General features: G+C 36.0%; 1 protein-coding gene across 1 annotated transcript in view; it reads left to right on the plus strand.

The window, feature by feature from the left end:
* Positions 1-262: 262 nt before the first annotated feature.
* LOC132905790 (uncharacterized) overlaps positions 263-23,319 on the plus strand; it is a 94,408-nt gene continuing 71,351 nt past the window's right edge. The window contains exons 1-2 of the mRNA XM_060957426.1: positions 263-808; positions 2,833-2,997. The gene's annotated coding sequence lies outside the window, so the exon portion shown is untranslated. The remainder of the gene's footprint in view (positions 809-2,832; positions 2,998-23,319) is intronic.

Raw genomic sequence — 23,319 nt, forward strand, 5'->3', positions numbered from 1 at the left:
AGCTGAACAGTCGCTGAGAAGCTGAGCAGAGTGAGAGAGAGTGAGAGAGAGTGAGAGAGAGAGAGAGAGAGAGAGAGAGAGAAAGAGGGAGGTGGCAGGTACACTACCACCCTACCATGCACCCACAACGTGTCCAACAGAGACACCGAACCAAAGACACCGAACTCGACCGGCGTTGGTGCGTCAGAGAGAGGGAAACTCAGCGTGAGAGGAAAGGGTAGCTCGCGGAAGAGGATGGAGAACTTGGCGCCTGCGTGTTGATTCTTGAGAGCTCGGCTCTCATCCAAAATCCTGGATCCCAGTCGCGAGCGCGCCGCCGATAGAAAGCATTCGGAGGAGCGAGGACGATCACGGTCGCTGACCTGACTGCCACCCGGCGAGAGTCCACCCTCTGTCGCGCTCCCTCTCTCGCGCTCTCCCTGTCTCGCCCGCGGAGCCACAAGTTAGAATCCACGAGGAACACCGGCCGGCCGGTTCCATCATCTTCGTTGCTCCTCCTGGAACCGTGTCTAACCTGGTCACGAAACAGCGAAACAGTTTCGACGACAGGCTCAAGACTTTCGGGGATTTGTTCTTTCGCGATGTGGTTCGTGGACGTTCGTCAGGATGCATCGGCGAGTGACGTTTGATGGGTGAAGTTTGAGTTTAGAGAGAGGATTCGCGGTGCATCGCGCAGGTTTTAGAAGGTGGATGAGCTGGTTCGTTAAGGTGGATCAGAAGGTTTGCGGGCCAAGTCACTTGCAGCGTGTCCATTGTTCTGCAGGCGGAGGTTGAAAGCGTTGCAACTGGGAGGGAACATTCTTCGGGGGTAAGAATCGAAGAAGTGTTTATTGCATGCTTCTTTTTCTTTCTTTTTTTCTTTCTTCGTCCGGTGGAAAGCTACAGGAAGTTGGATATCGTAACTGTGGAAGCGTAACGCAGATTTACTTTCGGATGAGAGGAGTGGTAGAACAACCGAGTGAAGTTTTTTGGTAAATGGCGGGTTGTGTGCTTTTTATTTGTTCCGTTCCGTGTCAAAGGCTGATTGATGGAGTTTGAATGAAGAAAGAATCGGTAGGGTTAATGTTGTAGTAGGTCGATTAAAACTCGAGGGTGGATCGGGCTGAGCTTGTGGAGGATTTTTTTTTTTTTTTTTTTTATAACGTTTATTGTCCAAGAAGATGAGTATTACATGTGTATGTTATTCACAATAAACAATGAATTTCGGTTGTAGGGTGGATTAGGCAAAAGTACCGATACGCGTCGGTACGACGTAGCCATGGTCTAATATGTGTCGTGGGTTTTAGGTTTTTGCGTTTATTTTTTTGTTTTTTTTGGGTTTAAGTCGCATTGGTGCGTGATTTTTGTGTATTCTTGTGTGTGTTGTATTTTGTCCTGAAACTTGGCCGCAAAACAGGACTCCTCGGTGTATTACTTTTATTGCTTGTGGAGGATCGTGCGTCAGATTTGTCTGTATCTTAAACGAATGTACTTAAAGATGATAGTTTTAATTAATTTCACCGTGGGCTGCGTGGTTAAATTGAACACCAATAAGGTGGTTGGCGGTCCAGAAGATAATTCTTTTGAACAGTTTGAAGAAATAGTGGTTTTAATTCGAGCGATTTATTTAATTTGCACGTAGAGGGTAATTTAGAAGAGCGCCGGGAGCAATTTTTACTTTCTCATGGTTTAAGTGAATTCTTGAGGCCGAATAATGCTTGGTGAAATAAAAATGTGAATTGTGGTGATTATTTAAATAATTATTCGAATAAATATAATGGCAAAGATAATTTCAATTATTCGTGTGATAGTTAAAAGACACCGTGAAAAGATAACTTTTGAAAATTATAGAAATCTAAAGGGATGAAATTTAGTTAATCAAATAAAAATGTCACTTTATATGATTTACATATGAATTACATATGAATACATGAAAATGCGGTTACGAGAACGCTGTTACTATAGAAAACTTCAATTATCGAAATTACGACTTAAATTGAATGTCACTTACAATTTGTGTCATTTGGAAGCTGCATTCTGATGTATTCCTTTTTTATGCGTTTATCATCCTTTGTTTATTACTCTGTTACTGTATTCCATTATCGCGTTATTACATTGTCAGCAAACAGACCATTTGTCGCAGTTACCATTATTCCTCCTCATATCATCCTGAAAAGCTGTATTAACAGCCAGCTTTGTCCTCATGAATAAAAGAATACCATATTGTAGAGGAGAGAAGAATAGAGTAGAATTATATAGAATTTTATAATTTTCAATTAGAATCAGTTGCAAATGTATACGCTAGAATTAAAAAAAACTCGTTGAAGAAATCGAGAGAATAATGGTAAACCTCACGAATGAAAAACTAACTTTCAGTTCAATAATTAACACGCAAATTAATGATAATTGGGAGAAATTCCAATACCCACGTTCGAAATTATTCACAGAACAATAAAGTAGAATAGAAAGGAAGTCATTAGTAGAACATGGAGAAGAATAACTCGTCTAATTGCTCAAACAATAATTTCACTTCAAGTAATTTACACGAGAATTAATTAAAATTGCAGGACATTTCAAACTATTGTAAAATCACATTGAAACATGATCAATAGTGAAACCTGAATCATCCTGTTTCATATCGTGTTCTTCTAATTTACATTCGACTCTTCATTCGTTTCTTAAGGAAGTCGGTTTTTCTTATTTTCGCGCTAGTATCGTTCTCATTTCGTTCATTTTGAATTCGCGATCCTAGCGTGGAATATTCTATTCAAGGAGAAAGACACGTTCGAAAGAAGATCGTGCGTTATGCTTAAAGAAGAACATCTCTAATCGCGACGATTTGCACGCTTGCAGAAGAAACGACGCACGAACCTCGGTAAATCGGAATCTTCGACCCAGAAACGGGGAGTTGGCGCAGCTGGTACGTGTGCTGATACGTCGTATAACGTCAGAGCGATCCTGATCGGTGCACGTGTTCACGCAACGAGACTACGTTTGAAGAGCACCACCGATGAACAGGTAGATACGTGCACGTTTGCATGCCCCGTGATTAAGACCTTCGGATGACCAACCTTATTAATACGAAGGGTAAATTTACGTAAAGGGTAAAATCCGTAAAGTTTCAACGCGAGTTCTTTAAATTTGGCGCTTTTGTGCTTTGAATTTAAAATGCAAAGGAATATAAATCTTCAGTATGTACAATATTATGAAAAATTAAGAACGATTCGTTGGTTTGTTGGATTTATTGACGAATGGAAGGCGAATTTTATTAGGTTAAATTGCGAAGGGAGGGTAAATTTGTAATACGCGAAATGTCGGTAATTTTTAGAAATAAATGTAGTGTATAACTATAAATACGTAGCTAATTAACATGTAATGTTAAAAGAAACTGTGATTTTTAATATAATGAATTTTAGAAGTAGAGTGGCGTTATGAATTTTGGAAGAGAGAAGATGTTTCATTAGACGAAACATTCGATGTAAATTGACTTCGTACTACGTCGAATTTTAAAGGAAGCATAATTTTCATTATGTGGTAATTCGGATGTAGTTTCATATCTTGTAGAATATTCTGCACTGTGTACATTTCCAAGAGAAGTCATATTCACTGAAGAAATGTTAAAAGTAGAGTCGTTTCTTGCTGCGTTAAGTTCTACGAGGTGATTTTCATTATTTAGAATTTTGGAGAGATATTTTTAGAGGATAAATCTTATCCCATAAAATTTGAAACAAAGAAGACACGATTAAATACGAGACACGTGTAAATAAAATTATATGAAATAAGACGATATTTCGCCATGTTAATATTTTTATCGGGCGTAATTTTTCAGTCTGTGAAAATTTGTACGAAGGATCATTTTTCATTATGAAAACTTTTGAACGACGGGGAAATTGAGACAATTGGTTCGATGATCATTTTATTGAAGTTTATTGACGTGGACATCCTTCTTCAGGCCGTGATAATTAATATATCACGCAATGATATCTTGAAAAAGTGATTTATGAGACTGAGTTTATGAAACTTTGAACATAAAAGAATTTGCATTGTTCAAAATGAAGATTGATAGCAATTCTCCATCAATTAGGGAGAAGCTCTTTGTTGTCTATTAATTATCTTCACAGCTTAAAAAATTTACTTAAAAAGTATACTTAATTTAAGCTTCAGCTGCTTCGAACAAATTTTTTACTGTAATGTATAAATTTACATATTTAAATTATTAATCAATTTATTAATTTTAATTCCATAGGAAATATCGGTAAAAATTAATCGTTTCTGAGTACTTCGATGCTGAAATTAACTTCGCTTCTTTGTCTCTTCTACGTCTCTTTTTTAAGTTGTTAATTTTCAAAGGCTTCGCTGCAGGAGATAATAGGAATAGTCGCTTGAAAGCTACCTATGGGGCAAAACTGTTCAACGATACGAGTAGATAATAGGGTCAGATTGAATAGACGCCTCATTATCATTATTCCTCGAAATAGATATCCCTTGGATTCTGCATTGTCAATAAAACTACCCATCATCGATTATAATTTCAATAGATAAGATTTATGTGCAAATTGTTAAGAAAATTATAATCTTACAGTTCCTTTTATTTCCATTTTATGTTTCCTGTTATCGAGGACTTTCAGCGAGTCTTCGATAATTCTTCGATGGATAAACTAAATATAAATGTAGATAAATTGCTCTCTTCGTTTTTACAGACAAAAATTCAATCATTTTTACGTTTAACGAGATTTCAATATGAATCTTCGATTTTCTATTATCGAAATTAATTTATCTTCAAACGTAGTAATGTTCTCGTAATATATAAATTGTGTAAATGTTCGAAATAATTATACTGCTCTTTATTTTCTTTTCTTATAAATATAACGAACATAGACATTGTTTAATACTGCAAATTATTCCAATATGAATCCTCGATTCTGAATTATTTTATACAAGTAATTTATAAAAGTTCTATACACATAATTACGTGCTTCTTTATTTTTAATCTTTTCACCTGTTTGAACGTAGAAGATTTAAATATCGTTATGCTCAATGTTACTCTGACACGAATTACAAATTCCGATTTACTTGATCAAAAATATCTTCTCTGACGAATGACAAATATTCTGATCGAAAGACGATTTCACACAAGTGGAAGGAGACAGGCGGGGAAAGGAATAGAACTATAAAGTATATTTCTCAAACTAAGCATTCTCTGCAGAACTATTATTACGTAATAAAGAATCATATCGACCTCCTTTTGGGAGTCATCCCGTACATCTCCGCAAGGAAGAAAAGAATCCAGTCTATGAACGTATTATCTCCTTAAACGTGCTTCATCTCGGCAATATTCCCTCGAACTTCGCCAAGGGAGCAAGTAGCCGCTATCTCTTCGCCTAGGAATAGAAGGATCACCAGCAATAATACCGCCATTACCTATCCAAATGGGAATTATGCACTCGGAAAGAAACTTTTATCAAACAAATATCGTCTCATGGTTTTCTCATATCGTTAATGTCCTCGCATTCCAAAGACCATAAAAAAACTCTTGTACAACCGGCGTACAGCCGAGTATTTCAGGCTCTAAGTCTGTAGTTTTGTAATTTATGGAGGAAATTGTGCAATGGAAATTTTACTTTCTAATTAGTGCCTTCATAACGAACATAAAGTAACATGTGTAGAATTTAGTGTACACTATAGAATATTGGAATATTGTTCGTCATTTAATCTAACGAGTTTATAGCTAAATCGCGTATCTATATGTAAATTTATATTTTCTTCAACACGATTGAAAGAATAGGTCATTAAAATTCAATGAATATTCGAATTTGGTATAGAGGAGAAGGTAAACAGTTGCACGAGATATTTGTAATGATTTCCTTATTAAATCTAGCTAATTTATCAATTAGAAATACACCAATTAAAAATGAATTATTATATTGTGTTATAGGTAAGAAAAGTCGAAAGAAAGTTTCAAGTAACTTTTTACTAGATACCTTTCACCATATCGGTAACAATTGGTTATTTTAGGATATGTAGTTGCGTCTATTCGTTGCTGCTGTGAAATAAAATTCCGATTTTTAAAATTATAATTTAAAATTATAATTATAATTATAATATTATAAAATAGAATTCCGTTTTTTATAATTATAATTATATATAATTTTAATATTATTATTTAAGTTATAGAAAATGATATCTTTTAAACTTCCTTTCGTCCATCGCTTTGATTCAATACAATCAACAAGCGTAAAGAAAAGTGGTACAAAGAATACCAAGACTAAATAAAGTTTTGAATAAAGTAAACACACATATATATATTTTTTGAGTTGCCACAGTCAAAAATGAGAGTGATTTTTCGCAAAAGTGAACTGTTTTGAAAATTCGGCCTCGTGAACATTTGGCCGACGAAAGCCTTAACCGTAAAGTAGAGATTCGCGTAAGAACTGTAGAAATCCATGATCATACGAGAGTGATAAACGATAAGCGGCAAGATAAGTAATGGTACAACCAATGTTGTCAATTTTGTGGCTTATCGTTTTCTGTATGATCACAGTTAGAAAACATATCTGAAAACTACCACAATGTTCACGTTTCAAACATATACAAAATAAGTCGCAGAGTAGGTAACGAATATGAAATTTTTAAAAAAGCGTCGTCAAAATTCACGAGTACTTCAAACGTCAGCAGGTTGTCAGAAATTTTACACCCTTCATTTCCGTGAAAAACAACCTTCATTTTTGGTTCCAGCGATCTCAAAAATCCCCGAAAAATGTCATTCTAGCCGAATATTTTGCAGTCCGGACACAACGCTAGAGTCAGATTTTTTAATTTATACAATACTGAAATAATAACAAAAATACAGTAATAATATATAATATTAGATTGTCCGGAAAGTGTCTTTTTTTTACAGACACATATTTTACAACGATGCATCTTTATACAAACATGAAACTTAATCTATCAAACGTTGTGATCTTTATCTTGATAGAACAAAATGGATCATACGTAATTCGATAAAATAATATAAAACGGAGAATATTGTGCACCCATTATTTCCTTATAAAACGAAAGAAACTTTTCGGACGACCTAATAATACATAATACTTGATATAAAAAAATAATACACGTAATTCACTGACATAATATAAAGCGTAACCCAGTCAATTTTACATTCACATACATCTCATTGTTAACGACCAGGGAAATCAAATAGAAACGCGTGTTTCAGATATAAATTTAACATTATTACGTATATGCAATAGTTAGGAACATATCTGCAATATTCAAAATTTTTACTACTATTTATCGAAGGGAAACGATTTCGCCAATGAACACGGAAATAACCATTGTTCGCGATCGTAAACGTCGAGTACACGCGACTTATCGTGGTTGCATGCCTTTTCACGCTCTATTTTCACAGTCAGGGACGATAGGGGCGACTTAATGAATTCAACGAGTCAGCACGAAATATGCGTTCGCTAAGGATTTATTTCTTTATCCTGTGTACACGTTCAATGGCCGTATTATCTGGCCAAAACAATGGTGTCGCCGGTTCGAGGCGGGATATCATGCATATGTAGGCTGTGTAATATCGCGTAGCCTCGACACCAAGTTATTTGTATTATAAGCATGCGTACGTGTGCCATGAACCGTACGTATCGTCTCTTCTCGCCTGAATATTGCGTGTGCGGATGTGTGTGCGAATATCATGCCGAGTGGACGAAACATTTTGAACATGAGGGAAAAAGCGAGGACATACGTTGGTGAACAAAGAGGGCTGGAATATTTAATTTTGAGGGTGTGTACGATTGACAAGGTTGAGATTATTTAATGTGAATTGTTTGACAAGTTGATGTAGGGCTGTGAGTGAGTGTAATTTGAGCGAGATCTATTGCAGAATTCCATTTATCCGAAGTGTGTTTATTGAAATGCAATTTTATTATCTGGTCTTTATTTATCGGAACAAAAAGAAGATTAAAGCGAAGAGAACAAGTGAATCAGTATTGGCTGAATTTCAGTTATATTAACTGTTCGTTCGGAATATTTAACTTTGTCGGTGTGTTTGCTTGATCTTGGGATTATTTCACGTGGATCGATTGGCGAGTCGACGTACGACATTCAGTGAATTTAATTTAACTAAGATGTACGCTGGAATTCCATTTATCTGAACTCCATTTGCTCAAGTGAAATTTTATTACCGGAACTTTATTTATCGGAATAGAAAAGGTCACAGGAAACGACGACAATCAGTGTACTACTATCTCCGTTCCAGTCATATTAATTGTTCGTTTTTCCACGAATTCAGTTAAATAAAATTCTACTGCGCTCTAAACGAGGGACAGTAAGAAGACAGTGAAGTAAGAGTCTTCTTATTTGCAGAATGAGAGATACATGAAATTTATCGAAGGTATGTTTGTTAGATGTTACAAATTATGACGTTACAATTATTTGAATCGATCTAATTCGATTAATGATATCTATCCATAATGATGGAAAAACGAACATTTATTCGTGCTAGTAGTCGAAACGTTTAATTTTGAAGTTTAGTCGAGATTATGTTTGATAGAAATTGTAAAGACTGCGGTGTGAGTTGCTTGATAAGACTGCGTGTCACTTTGAATCGCTATTTAAGCGAATTTTAAACGAGAAATAAACGAGGGTGTATTACCGCAAAGTCTTAAAATCAGTGGAGGAGAAAACTACGAATGTCTCGAATGTTAATGGTAACCACAATTTAAGAGATGTTCAGAATGATTAAAGAATGACATCAATCGACGTCGTTGAGGCGTATGATACGATAATTTATGACTTCACTATTTCTTCACTAACGACTATGCTTCCAGGGGTGTTTCAAACGTTTTAACTGTAGTTTGCGACGTAGGCTGCATACTTATCACGCAAAACTTTCCGTTTAGACCGGATATTTTCCCTACTATATTTCGTGTAAAAAACTTGGTAAAATTACGTATTAAAGTTTAAACATCTACAATTTTTGCTTTACATTTTATTTTAGGATTTATGCTACTCTTGCTAATAATTATTTTTATATCCTCTTCTAAATATTAAAGTTTTACAATTCGAAATATTCCCCCGTAATTATCCTATTAATTTTCTATACATATTCTATAGTTATATATGTGAAAATTGTAAAATTAATAAATATCGAAATTCCAAGACTACAAATATCCACGAGCTCCTTCTACATATTTTAAAAAAAACTATAATTTTAAGTTTTAAGAAAAGCTTGAATAAACTATCTGTTTAAAGTAATTTGCACGTAATAATTACTTATTTAAAACAATTTTAACTTAGTTTCAACCATATAGGATATTAAATCCATTTATACGAAATCTGCTACCTCATAGAGAATTCTTCTAACAGAGAACACGTTAATTCCGACGTTTGTTCGAAATTACACGTGTTTGATAGAAATCGTTGAGTTTGATGTGGTTTTCTTTGATAATGCAACATGTAATATTCACTGAATCTAACTTATGTGAAGCCTCAAATAGAGGAAAACGAGGATGTACTTCTCGTATGGTTGGGTTGTTTAATTCTCAGGTTTACTTGAAGTTATATTTGGTAGTTAACGTTGACAGTGTAATGTATTCTACTATTTTCTGTTATGTAGGTTAATGTCGCTTGTTTATTAGCGTAGCCAGTGATTTTAGCCATATATAATTTAAGTGAAACCTACCCTAAACGAAGGTAGATGAAGATATACTTCTGGTGTGGTTCAAGCATTTATTTCTGAGGTTTATTTCCAATTATTTAGTTCGTTCATTTCGCCATAGTTATTAGTTGCATTTAGCTGCAAGCATGAAAAATTATGCTCCGAGTTGTTCGATAAGTCTGCCTGTAATTTAAATGAAAAAAAACTGATTCTAAAGGAAAATCGAGTTCTCCGTATGAGATGCTTTGAAATTTTACTTCCGTGGTATCTACAGGGAAAATATATTTTGTGCACATACAGGGTGTCCGAAACATTCAGGACAAAACGTATACTATGCATTAATGAGGTCAAGTAGATAAGAAAGCTTCATATAAATCTATGTCCGAAAATTCTGTATTGAATTAGATGTTTAAAAAGTTTTACTAAGGGCGTGTGCAAACATGTCGACTTCAAAAAACCTTTTCTTTGCTGTTTTTCAAGGCTGGATATATATATAGAATAGTATAGTGAAACGGTATTTTATAATGTTAAAAAATTGGCGAAATTGTAACACGAATACGAGTGCACTCTTTCATTTTAGAGAAAGATTAACTTAAAATTTTAAACGTATTTTTCTCTCGAAGCTATGTTTTGCTATCTTGCGTCCAGTTGATTTTCGAAACTCTTCATCCGATTAAGTTGAAATTTTTATAGGTTATTCCGCGTAACATTATCTACAATGTTACAGTTTTCTTAATATCGTAATTTTGATAAATATTAAAAGTTGTTCTTCTTCAGCGAAAAATAAAATTTTGTCCTCAACAAGGCAAAGTTATGAAAAAGTCGTACGCTACGTCGGAGATTATTTATTTTCGTATAAGTTAGTAGAACATTTTTTGCTCCTTACGGCCCGGGGTCGCATTTGCCGCTGTGGTGCAAGCAAACAAGGTTCTGCTGAATACGGAGTCAGATAATGTTGTGCCACATCGCCATTTTGTAATTTTACGTAATAAAAAATATACGAACGCAGAGATAAGGATAATGTTGCTTAAAGTAAAAATATTGATCTTTTACCAAATAGTTATAGGTGAAAGGATACGTTTTATTCACTCTATTTTATTTAGGTTTCCAGGGTTGCATATCCTCTTAATTGCTTTGGCAGTTGTAATAAAAAAATAAATAGTTGGAAATTTCTTTCTTCCCTACGAATGCAGTGCTCCATTTGTCGAACAAACGATTATCCAACTCCTTCGAATATTTATACTGTCGTAGAAATAGCGGTAAATGCATTCTGGATTCTCAAAGCTGGTCTTCTGTTTCTATAACGCTTTTATAAACTAAGAACAACTTTCCCGGGAATCTGTGATAGTTTCTAATCCTTCGACAAAGTATTTTCAAATTCCTTTTACTTACTAGACCTCATTAACACGTAATATAAGTTTCGCCCCGACCTTTTCGTACACCCGGTATGTATCAGGATGAAAATAGATACCATTTCTCTTAGAGGATAATATTACAATTATAATGAAATGTACACTCTGAAACTTCACATTAATGTTTAAAATTTGCAATGTTTCATTATAACGTTTACTTATCATAGTAAATTCGAAGAATATATTTCAGACATAACTTGAGAAAATACTTGTACCTATTTACACGATCACTGTTTTGGATATAGATAGAGATCGAATATCGAAGTAGATTTTACTGAAAAACATTTCAACTAACTTTTAGCTGACGGTAGATTTTCAATAGATTTCCTTCGGTCTTATTTAATAGCTAGGTTTGGCAAGTTTCGCTCGCACGGGTTTTAATTTAAGGACTTCAAAGGTATTCAAAGAGGATATTGAAGATCAGAGGACGCGTTAAAGGATTCAAATTCAAATCAGGCCTTCGCCGCGTATCCGGGCAGATTTTTTGCCCACTTAAGGATTAACTCTCGCTCGTACCGCCGATCTAATTAGCTTAGTCTCTATAGTCACAAGGATCTTCATCTTCCACCCGATGCCAATCAATTATACCTTTTTTTCCCTTGCCATTATTCGTTCCATTGACTCGATTCGCGTCGAACAAATATTGAGTAAAATTTTTCATTCCATTTTCTACGATACTCGCGAGCTTCCACTGTTGGTCTTCGGTTTGCTTTATTTCGACTTGTTCGAAACGTGATTCTATATCGAGAAACGTACCAATCAAAGAGAAAAGTTTAATACCGACCAATGAAAAGGATCTTGTTTTTAATTAACCAAGAACATCTACTATTACGATGAAAATATTTATCGAGAATTAATCGTTCTTTGATCGTTAGGAAATATTTCTTTCGTGACGAGAAGACGCTAAATATCGCGGCATAAATATTTGGAAGAATATTTTGTAAGCTTTTCGGAAAGTTTACAGAAGCGACTTATTACTTCTTCGTTTATCTCTCGATGAAAAAAAAAAAAAACGTCGATCGAAATGTTAACCAAGCTAGAATATTATTAATTTATTTTACTCTTCTATTTGGAAAATATTTTCCCCGATCGTCTAATAATAAATTTTTCTGAAAGTTTAATGAAACGCCGATTCTATAAAAATACGGTATCACCAAATTTCTTCCAAATTTCGTTGCGTATTCTTCGAACAATTCAATATCTTCGATTATTTTAGCGATATATTTTCGTATAATTCTGCGATTCTATGAACAATATTTCGTTCTTTGTTCATGGTCGTGGATCGATTGTTCTTCCGGTCTTGAAATTTTCTCGCAGAGAATTGTACGGCGCATAAAAAGAAAATCGTAAACTGCTTTTATGATGGTAAACGTTCATAAAAGGTTGGAAACTCTAAATGGAATTCCAGCGCAATGTTTCTGCAAAATTCTGATTCAATACGCTACACCAAATAACGTGTACACGCTCGATGAAAGACAGGATAACGAATGGAAGGGCAAGATTGTTACTGCGTAAAGGGAAATGAACCGTTTGTAGTCAGACGCAACGTCAGACTGCTACCAACGAAATTATATTCTCGTGTAATACGTATTGGCACGATTTTAAACAGAAATTCGTTCGATTTTATAATACACGAATTTTATGAAAGCCCTGATTATTTATAATAATTACAATATGTAGAGTGTCTTCAATCCTGTATAATGTCATGTGAATTGCAAGTTACATACACGGTCTTATGAAAATATTCGAAAATTTGTTGATAGCTTTTGCGAATATATTATAGAGAATAAGTTATAAAATTATAATAACTATTTTTTCGAAAGATACGTTAAAGACTACATTATGAAATTAAATAGAAGATTAAAGTAAAATTAACAATTTTCCATAAATATTGTGAGAGCGATTATATGCATATAAGCGCCAGGTTGAATATTTGCCGAAGAAATTCGTTCGGTCTTTCTTTTATTATTATATTAACAACGTCATGAAAAATGAACCGAGGATTGACCTTAATGCTGTTTTTATGTATGTACTTAACGATAACCACTCGCTTTTTATGCCAATCCAACGTAACTGTGCCGCTTTACAATGCTCAGACGATATCACATCGAGAAAGGCCTTTCAATATTGCTTTTATATTATCTGTATATTGTTAGCATACCGCGATTCATTCTTCAATCTTCAATAGGTCTGAGTCGATAATTTGAAAAATAGACCATCGATCATGTTTCAATCAATGTAACAAAATAATTATTTCTGCTTGTCTCGAAACTCATGATGGTTTCCAGACAGATTTCGAAACTATTTAATTTCGAACAACATTTCGTAACTCCACAATTCTGAAACAACGCGAATGTTATCCGGTTCACACGATGTCTGCGTTGTAAACGATACTTCGACAATCTGCTCGAAACGCTCAATAAATTTCAATTAATTTACAAAAGCTATCGCTATCAACAACCTCTCAAGACATTAAACTTTCGATGATCCAAATTACAAAACCCTTAGAAACTCCATTGTTCGAGATCTTCGTTGAGCTAGAAACTCAAGTCAAGCTAAAACGATATTAACTTTGCAACGATCGAACGATGATCATCTTCCAACATAACAAATTTCTAATTAACAAAAGCCATGAAATCTTCAAATGTTGTCGTTGGAGAACAACTCTAACATCTTTTACATTTTCCTTTCAATTATCCCTTTTCTCTATTCACGTAAAACTACAAATAAATTTAAACGAGTTCAAAACCTTGCAATACGTTAAGATCGCAAGGATCTCAAAGTTCCTTAATTTACAATAATCTTTTTTTAGAATATCTTCTTCGCTAACAATTTCCATTTCCATTGTCTAAACTTCAATACCTCGAACATTTTCTCGCGATCACATCTATTTACGAATTTATTTTACATTTCCTGAGAATTCGTTATTTCCACGCCCTAATGGCTGTCATACAAACTCATGACAGACACGAAAGAAGAAGAAAAGCGAATAAAAATTTTATTAGCCACCGAGTCGAGGCTCGTAGTCCCGCTAGATAAGAAAAGAAATCTCCAAATCTTTTACATCTTCTTTCGCAGCCACTTCTTCCTTTCCCCTATTCACATTTCCAATAAATTTAAACCCATTCAATGGCTACTTCCTGACATACGAAGATCACACGATCGCAAAATTCCCAAATCTTCTTTACCTAGATTTACCTAAAATTCTCAACAGAAATTTCCAATAATACGGTTTACATTACTTTTCCTAACCCGCAATCCTTCGACATGTCTCTACACACTTCATACGATCGTATCTTTCGTTTCTTATTACTCTCCATGTTCCTAAGAAATTTTCTGTTTCCATCCAATAACAGCTATCTATGATATATACGAACCTACGATAGCCACGAAGAAATAAGAAAGTCGACGAATAAAAATTTTTATTAGCTGCCGTGGGTGAAGCGTGCGGATTCGCTACGTAAGCCTGCGAAACAAACGTTGGACATTTTGCATCTCCTTTTCCCTTTTCGCACGAAACTTGCAATTTTACATTTATACAAAGGCTACTTCCTGGCACGTAAATCTTGTAAAATTGCGAAATTCTTAAGTTTTCTTCATCTGGAGTAAAATTCTTAATCCCAAAACTTTGCACATTTGTTTTTCTCACCGCGATACAGCAATATCTCTCTGAACGCTGTCTCGCAATCGCGCTTTTCATTTTTTATTACATCATTTCACGTTCCTTGGGGAGCGTTCAGACCAGACCGACCAGATCGATATTATCGCCAATATTGCAGTCGGTACTTCAGGTTTTCAACATTATCGTACGTAAGAGACCTTCCAGACGATCAATATATTAATGTCGAGGACTGAAATAATCATCACGATATTGATCGTGTGAACGCTGCTTTAGAAATTCGCTGTTTTTATTCAATAACAGCTACCATATGGAACCTATGCGAGTCAGGAAGGAGCAAGGGAACCTACGAATAAAAATGTTTATTAACTGTTGAGAGCGAGGTTCGCTGTTTCTCTAAGTCTGAATATCGGCTTTACGAGGCGTGTATCCGCGCGGCGTAGACGCCGCGACGTCGCGACGCGACGCGACGGTTGCCAATAAATGCTTGACCCTCGAAGTCAACGACGCCCTTTAATATCGCGAAATGCAGCCGCCTAAGGTGCAGCTGCTCGATGAAAAGGCCGACTGTCTCGTTTTGCCTCTCTTTCTCTTTCTCTTCGGGCGTTTTCTCGTTAAGAAGCCGCGCGACGACGCACAGTTGGCTCTGCGTTAAGCGGAGAATACTTTGCCCGCTTTTTTCTTCCCACCTCGAGGAGCTGCGAAACAAAAAACAGCGGCAAAGGGTGCCGATGAACGTTCCTCGTCTCTTCCCTCCCCTTCTTCCTCGTCTCTTCGCGTTTCCGGATGCCGCACCGCCCATTAGGCAGGGCGCTGACGAGGAATGCTACGTCGTCGAGATCTTTTTCGTTGGTGACGTTCGAGACACCCTGAAGGTTTTTATTTTTTGACGATGTTGGCAGATGTAAGAGAATAAATCACCAGGGAGATTGGTAAAGGTGTTATTTAAGGGTTGCTGAGAAACAACGGTGTAAGTGTTTTTCTTCTACTACGAGGTGGATACAGGAAACTATACGAATATTATACGATTTGGATTTACAGCATTCATAAGTTTATTAAACATTTATTAAACGAGTATATTACATTTCGTACCGGCTCATTGTCAGTAGCAGTCTCCTCGCACGACTACAGAAATTTGATGGGAACGAAACGTACAAGCTTATAAAGAAGATTCCTTTGTCTCCCGATGAAATTCCTATCCCCGCAAGCATCCAGTAAGCACACAAGCCTGAAGAAAGCCTCCAGTTAAACGCAACTGTTAGCCATTAAACCTGCCTCACAAAACACGCTTGACAAACGTCTAGTCCAAAATCTCCGTCATATTTTCTTACCAGTCCCCACTTGCTCCCCTGTACAATCCCCCATAGAATTATTCAACGTTTCTCTATTGCGGCGGTTGCATTCATTCTCGACCATCTTTAAAGCGAAAATCAGAAACGAAAGGGGAGGAGTAGGCGAGGAGAGACCACGAAGCGTGTGTTGCAGGGGTTGCAACGCGCGCACTGAGACCTAATGAGTTAGAGGCTTTAGCGCGTCAAGTTTTCGGGAATCCTCGTGAAAGGATTATCCATAGAGAAAGAGAGAGAGAGAATCGTGAAGGAGAAGCAGGGGATTTCTTTTGAAAGTCGTAGCCAGAACGGTTAATAGCGGGCCGTAACGAGCGAGAACGTCGTCGAGGAGACGAGGGATGGTTCCGCGAGAGGGGATTTCTAAAGACGCCAGCCTGAAACCTCTGGCAGCCGCGATCAACTACTTTTCGGCGATTTAATCCCGTTGAACGGCCGCTAGGCCTTAATTACAACCGTGTCTAGCAAAGGCAGTGGGGATTTAGCGTCATGAGCAATTGTAAACGTGCATTCGCACGCGGAAGGATATCGTCGAGTTCTCGAGTCGCTTTCACAATGGCAGCTTGCGTTAATTAGGCTCGCGAGACCCGTTTAAACGTGGCTGATTTTCATTATGTAGTTGAGTGACGTTCCTTGATTTTGCTCCAGTTGATTGTTCTTTTGCCTTCTCCGGTTTAGTTGAGAGGCGGAACGTGTTCGTTTCAGAGATGTGGCTGCGACGAGGGGGATGGAGCGGAAGAGGATTCCTGTGGAATTTCGGAATTAGACTGTTCGCGGCGAACGAAGTTCTAGAAATTTAGACGTGTAAATTATTAGTTTCGTATATTTAACTTGACTCGAGTCTAATGATTATTGCAAACTGAAATGCGATACCGTCTTACGATCATTCGAGCAAACATCATCTATCGAGTCTCTTGGCGGGTATTTATCGAGCGAGAAAAATTATTGCAATGGTAAAATGATGTTACGTGAATGGCAAATAACAATCCAATTATCCAATTATCCAATGCAATTATTTTACGTACTTAATATTTCTTGATTTTTCTTTGAATGTTTCGAGTCTCTAATGCCCCGTAAAAAGTAGAAATTCCATTGTTTTGTTTCGACTGTTTGGGAAGTTAATATTTTTTTAACATTTTTGTATTTCTGAAAATTTCTCGTTCTCTTTCCAGCTCTTTAATTTCACCTAACGTTAACAATGTTAGTACAACTCTGAAATTAATTGTATGTTAGACAGTTGAATTAGGATATCATATTACAGAGAAATAAAGATCCCCTTTTCTCAATTTATTTTTGTTATTTAATCTTCTTTTTAATAAATTCATTTATCATAATTATAATAGCTTGTTCACTACGAAGAATTTGTATATTAAAAACCGCAAAGAAATATTTTATGAACAAAATCTTTTATGATCGGATCACTCATGCATATATTCGAAGGGTAAGTGGTAAAAGAGGCAGGCTGTCTTTCAGAAACTTCTTACCAAAGGGCACTCTCGTCATTTCTATTCTATAGCCAGATTTTTTAGGAATAATGGTCCTACTCTTTCAAAGAACATAACGTTAGGTTGCTTACCGCCTTTAAAGTCTTTCACGCATCTTCCAAAAGTTCTCTGCGAGAGTCACTAGCCATCCTTGAACGTCTGGATTGCTCGTTCTCACAAAGTCACAAGTACTCTCTTCGACCACACTTGGACAAGAATCTTAGCCATAAATCGTACGGAAGTAAAATACCGCCAAGATAATTGCCTTTGCTGATACTTGACAATACGTCGTCGTTTTTAGGAATTGTTAAAAGAGATTTTTAATTCTCCTAACTTCGTTGTTCGTATCGTAGAGAAAAGGTTACGTATAGTGGGAGAAAATCAATGGTATCTCGTATTTTGTTCTATTCGATTATGGCCCTCCTTTTTGCTGAATTATCGACAATGTACATGGGTCGATCATCTAAAATCTAAGGAGTCTCTTACGAACGATGATGTTGAGAATCGTCTGAAGATTCGTCACGTTTTGAGGAAAGATATTAGGTTGTCCGAAAAGTTTCTTTCGTTTTACGAGGAAATAATATATTGCATTATTTTGTCGAATTACATACGTTCAATTTGATTCTGTTGAGATAAACACCGCGACATTTCACAGATTTGATTTCACGTTTGTAGGAAGGTGCACTGTTGTAAAAAATACGTCTGCGAAATGTTAGAATTTAATCTTAAAGTTAAGATTAATAATCTGTGGAAGACACAATGTTTATGTTAAAATAATATTCAGTGATAATTATTAAACAGAACTACAGAATCAAATCTATATAAGCGAGTGATATAATCAACAACGTATGCAAGAATTGTTGACAGTTGGCCAGTTACTCTCAGACTAGACGTAGGTAGTGATCCATGATCCCTTAAATATTTTGAACCCCACTCTCTATACAGTAATGAGTATGACCCGTGTAAGTGCCTGTATAAGAGTATTTGTGTCTATGAGTGTAATATCGTTGTATTCCAACACGAAAGGAAGACAACCTAATACTATGTTCCAGTGCGGTAAATTAAATCGTAAGAATGGAGTGTACAGTCTAGGATTTAGGATCCATCGATTCACCGATATTAATGATTGATAAATTACCGTGTAAAAAGGCCAGAAGTAGAGGGAAGCTGGTGTACCATTTTATGCTTAGAGAAATGGAAATGTCCAGGACTGTTCGAATGACATCGAGTTTCCATGAATATACGTCGCCAACAGAACGATTTATAATCTCGTTTCCCTGCTATGTATCTGAGAAAAGCATTTCCATGTTTGAATGACTCGACGTTGCTCGATTAAATATCAGCTTTCCATTCGAATATTGCGCGAGTTTGCGTACCTCTAAAAGGAAGCTATTGAAATCGAGAATTTTGAATCGAATATTTTTGTACATGGAATAATTATCACGGCTAATTTTAACACATTAAGGACGGCGTGTTTTCATAAGCATATAGCCTGAATTCCTATGTATTTTTCTAATTATTTAATAAATGATTGAAATGATTGGAAAGAGTATAATATTTAATAATAATAATATAAATCTATATTATATATTATATATATTATAAATAATAAGATACAGAAAGGTCTTCATAATCTTTTTCAAAAGACAAGTACCTCTGTTTCTAACAAAATCAATTTCTCTAATATTATTTTCACTTTCGGAATCACTTTGTACATTTGACTGCCTTGTTATTGCTAAACAAGAGGTTTTTATTAAATTTTTATGAAATTTTGTAAATATTGATAACTGTTTCTTATTAGTGAAGAATGTAACGTGAAAACACATCCGTAATATTTTACTTATAACATCCATTGCTTCTCTTACTGTTTTTTTTAACAAATAGTTAACATTTTTTATAGGATACCGCATTAAGTTTGTAAAACGCTAATTAGCGTCTGCCGAAGTCAATGTGTTGATTACGTTAAATATGTTAATGGCCATTTAGGGTTGGAAGGCACGTTTGATGGGATTCGTCGGTGGAAGTGATTGGGGTTTTTAGTGGAAGGAGAAGCAGGATGGTAATGACGGTGACAAGCCAGGTTAGGTTCGGTGAATTAGCCGAAGATGTGATTATGGCACACGTACGTGGGTTCAACTGAATTTACTGCTGCATTAAGTTTTAAGTATATACATATAGGTATATCATGTATAGTAATTCAGTATTTGAACACTTAATGCAAATATTTACAATTATATTATACGTATTATACGAAACATTATGAAATTTCATTACCGTTGTAATGAGACTCGATTATGACGATGATATTGGTAAAATTTGGAACGAAATTAAAAATATATATATAGAATGTATGTATAGAGATTACAAGACATTTAATGCAAGTTATATATATAAATATTTATAAAAAAATAAAAATATTTTACAGAAAGGTGTAATATGTACTTTATGTTACAATGTTTTCTAACAGTTTCACTATTTCATCTAATTATCACTTGTCTCTTATGTAGACAATAAATGTATTTTATAAATATATTGAATGGATTCTGTGTATCTCAATCAGACGTATCGCGTTTCAACTAAACGCTTTTGTAACTCTATGCATTTAAACAGTCCACTATTTCTCTATTACACCAGCAATTTTCTCCAAAATCCGATAAATCTCGAACGCGAGTATTTGCTCCATTTCCCTTGACAGTCACACACACGCACACACGTACAAGAAAAAGAAAAGAAAAGAAAAAAATAATTCGAAAGCAAAAGAAAAAGCAAGTTACACTTGACCAACGTGACAGGCTTTACTGGAACAGCGCGTTCCCAGCAACGATGTCGATGAAATTGCGGAAATAAAAATAGGACATCGTGGCTCGTTCGTTCGAACGGCGGCCCTTGAAACTCGATAAAAGTCCACCGTTTCCTCGACGCGGCAATCCTGTCCTGAAGAAGAAATCTCCGAAGCCGGAAAAATCCGGACTGCTCCGGGGCCAGAAGTAAAAATTGTCAAACGTGGAGATGTTTCCACGTGTGTTCGATCGTGGCGGGGAAAAAATTTCGAACACAAGCTCTTCCAGGAAACTTCAATTTCGATGATTAAATGGAAATATGGCGTGCGAACAGAGGTCACGATCCTCCTGGGACGTCGCTCCTTTTTGTCGTGATAAAAATAGAGATAAAGAGAAAGAAAGAGCGAGAGAGGCGAAAGTAGAAGAACAGAGGAGTCGCGGATGCGGGCGGCCATTGTCTCGTTGTACCAGCTTCGACGCGTTGATTACGCGACCGGGTATCTGTCGATGACGGTGGAACAATACGCCAACGAATGAATGAAAAGGCAAATAAACGGATATCTCGAGGTGAGGGCAAAGAGTTTTTAAACGGGTTATGCGATAACGCGACGATCAAGATACCAGGATGAATGTATCTTCAGTTGGAATTGGAACGCGCTGTTAATGCGGGAAACTCGGTTCCCTTCAGTACATTACGTTTCGCTGGAAAAAATGGCAGTCAGAATGGAATTTTTCTGGCCTTTGGGCAACCGTTTTAAGGATCTTTTTTAATCGCTCGTTTTCATTTCTATTTTTTCTTCTAGCAGATGCAAGAATATGTATCGCTTCTTTTATTTTTTCGTTCGGGTTTGTTCAGTTCGCTGTATTTCATATTACGTGTACGTGTCATCTTGTTTCTGTTTTTTCGAAGCTACGAGGACACGTTGAATTTTTTACCGTTTCGAGAATTTTAACCTCTGTACTTTCTTCTTGAAACTATAAAAACACGTTTAGTTTCTTTCACTTTTTTAATACGTTTACACGTTCTCTCTGTATTCCATGTGTGTAATTTGAATACAGAAAACTTCCTGGAAGATCAATATGTATCTGTGAAAATGTTTCTACGTCAATGGATTAGCTTTGGAGCTAGTTAACACTAGCTGTATAAAGTAATTTAGTTGACTGAAGAGGACTTAGCGGATTTAACTGCTTGGGTTGTTCTCAATCCACGTGACTGCTGTGGTTTCATGAATTTTCTTGGGAATTATGGAGTTAATACAGGAGTTGATATATTGAGTCCATACTTCACTGCAAGACAATCAACGTAACGTAAAGTGGAGAATTGAATAATTTAATTATAGTATTTCTTCCTCCATTTAGATTTTCAGCATTCTGTGAAGTTTAAAGAGCTTGAAGCATTTATGGCACGCACTATTATAAAACGAATCATCTCTGTTTAAATTGTGAAAGTACTTCCAAAACTCCGATCTGTGAAACAGACTCCTGCAAAGTATCCATTATTTTATTATATTCTTTGTAACTTGTTAAAACGACATAATAAATTATCTTATATACACTTGCCAATAATATATTCGTATTAAGTTTCAAAATTCTCAAGCTGTCGAACTTTCAAGGTTCCAAATTCCAAGTTGTCGAATCTTCGTATCATCGAATTTTAAAACTCTCGAACCTTCGAGCTTCCGAGTCTCCAAACTTCCAAATTTTGAAACTTTCGAATCTTCCAAACTACGAAATCCCAAGTTTTTAACTCTTCGAATTTTCAAATTCCTCAAATTATAAAATTTCAAGTTTCCAACTCTTTAAATCTCCCGAACTTTCAGACTCCGAAAATTACGAAAATGCAAGTTCCATTCATTATCCTTCAGCAACGTTTGCGTTCATGCAATTTGTCCTCGTCGGTTCCTAACACATCCGGCGAATAAATTACCCGAAATCGTATTTTTCTTGTCAAACATCCACCGGCATACGTCACATACATACGTACGTGTCAAATTATCGTTTGCAAGCTGTAAGCGCCTCTTGATCCCTTAACATCGATCTCTTAGTTAGAACGCCAGATTGCCGGGTAGTTGCGCGCGGTTTCCGGGTTCTGTCGCTACATTCCGGCGGAACACCCCGCAGACCGCACATTCCGCGGGCAAAATCGAATTTCTGTCTCGTTCGCGTCCTGCCACTCTCCGAAACTATATTTACGCTGCGAATTCCGACGCTCTCAGGCGTTTCAGAAACTTCTCTGACAAATGTCTGGCCGGAAACGAGCGACAAGAATAGATTGTCACCGGTCGTTCTTCAGCTTCCGGTGACGGATCAAGCGCGTTTCTCGAGAGACGTTTGCACACCAATTACGAAAAGATTCCAATTAGAAGCTTTTATGGATATTGTTGACTTTCTTTTCATCGTTACGATGAAACTCGTTGCAGCTAGAACGATGTATCTATATAGCCACGTTGAAAAGAAATTCATCCATTTTCGTTGAATATGCAACTATTGTGCCTTCGTGTATTCGAGTGTATTTTATCGTTGTGAGATTCTCTTTAGTGGGACACTTCTAAAAGATTTTGTTTTCGGGAATAAATGCAGTTGATCGTTGAGTCGGAATCACCGAAGAGTTTCGATATCTTTAATTTAGTAAAATCGAAAGAGGATTCTTCTTCAAAGGCAAGGTTTATTAATTACGTTAATGGTGTATTGTGATTGAGACAAAGTTTCGTTTGATATACATCATGTCCATATGTGTTGGGACACTTGCACAAAGTTAGGTAAATTTACATGATCATTCAATTCTTGAAGAATTATCATCTCGTTCGAAGTTAAATCGATTAAGTCAACAAATATTACATGTTCGTGGCTTTCAGATCCACATTTTCGCCGGACTTGCCAGGTGTAAATATTAATCAGAGTAAGCCATACATGTGTGTATAGTGGACGATAATGAGCACACGAGTGATTTGACTAGCCTCCAGACATTCTCAATGATACTCAATTGGAGTGATTTGCCTCGTCGTAAATTAAACAAATGATATCGATAACGTATCTAT

Source organism: Bombus pascuorum, chromosome 4 (genome assembly GCF_905332965.1).
Source record: "Bombus pascuorum chromosome 4, iyBomPasc1.1, whole genome shotgun sequence".
Lineage (NCBI taxonomy): Eukaryota > Metazoa > Arthropoda > Insecta > Hymenoptera > Apidae > Bombus > Bombus pascuorum.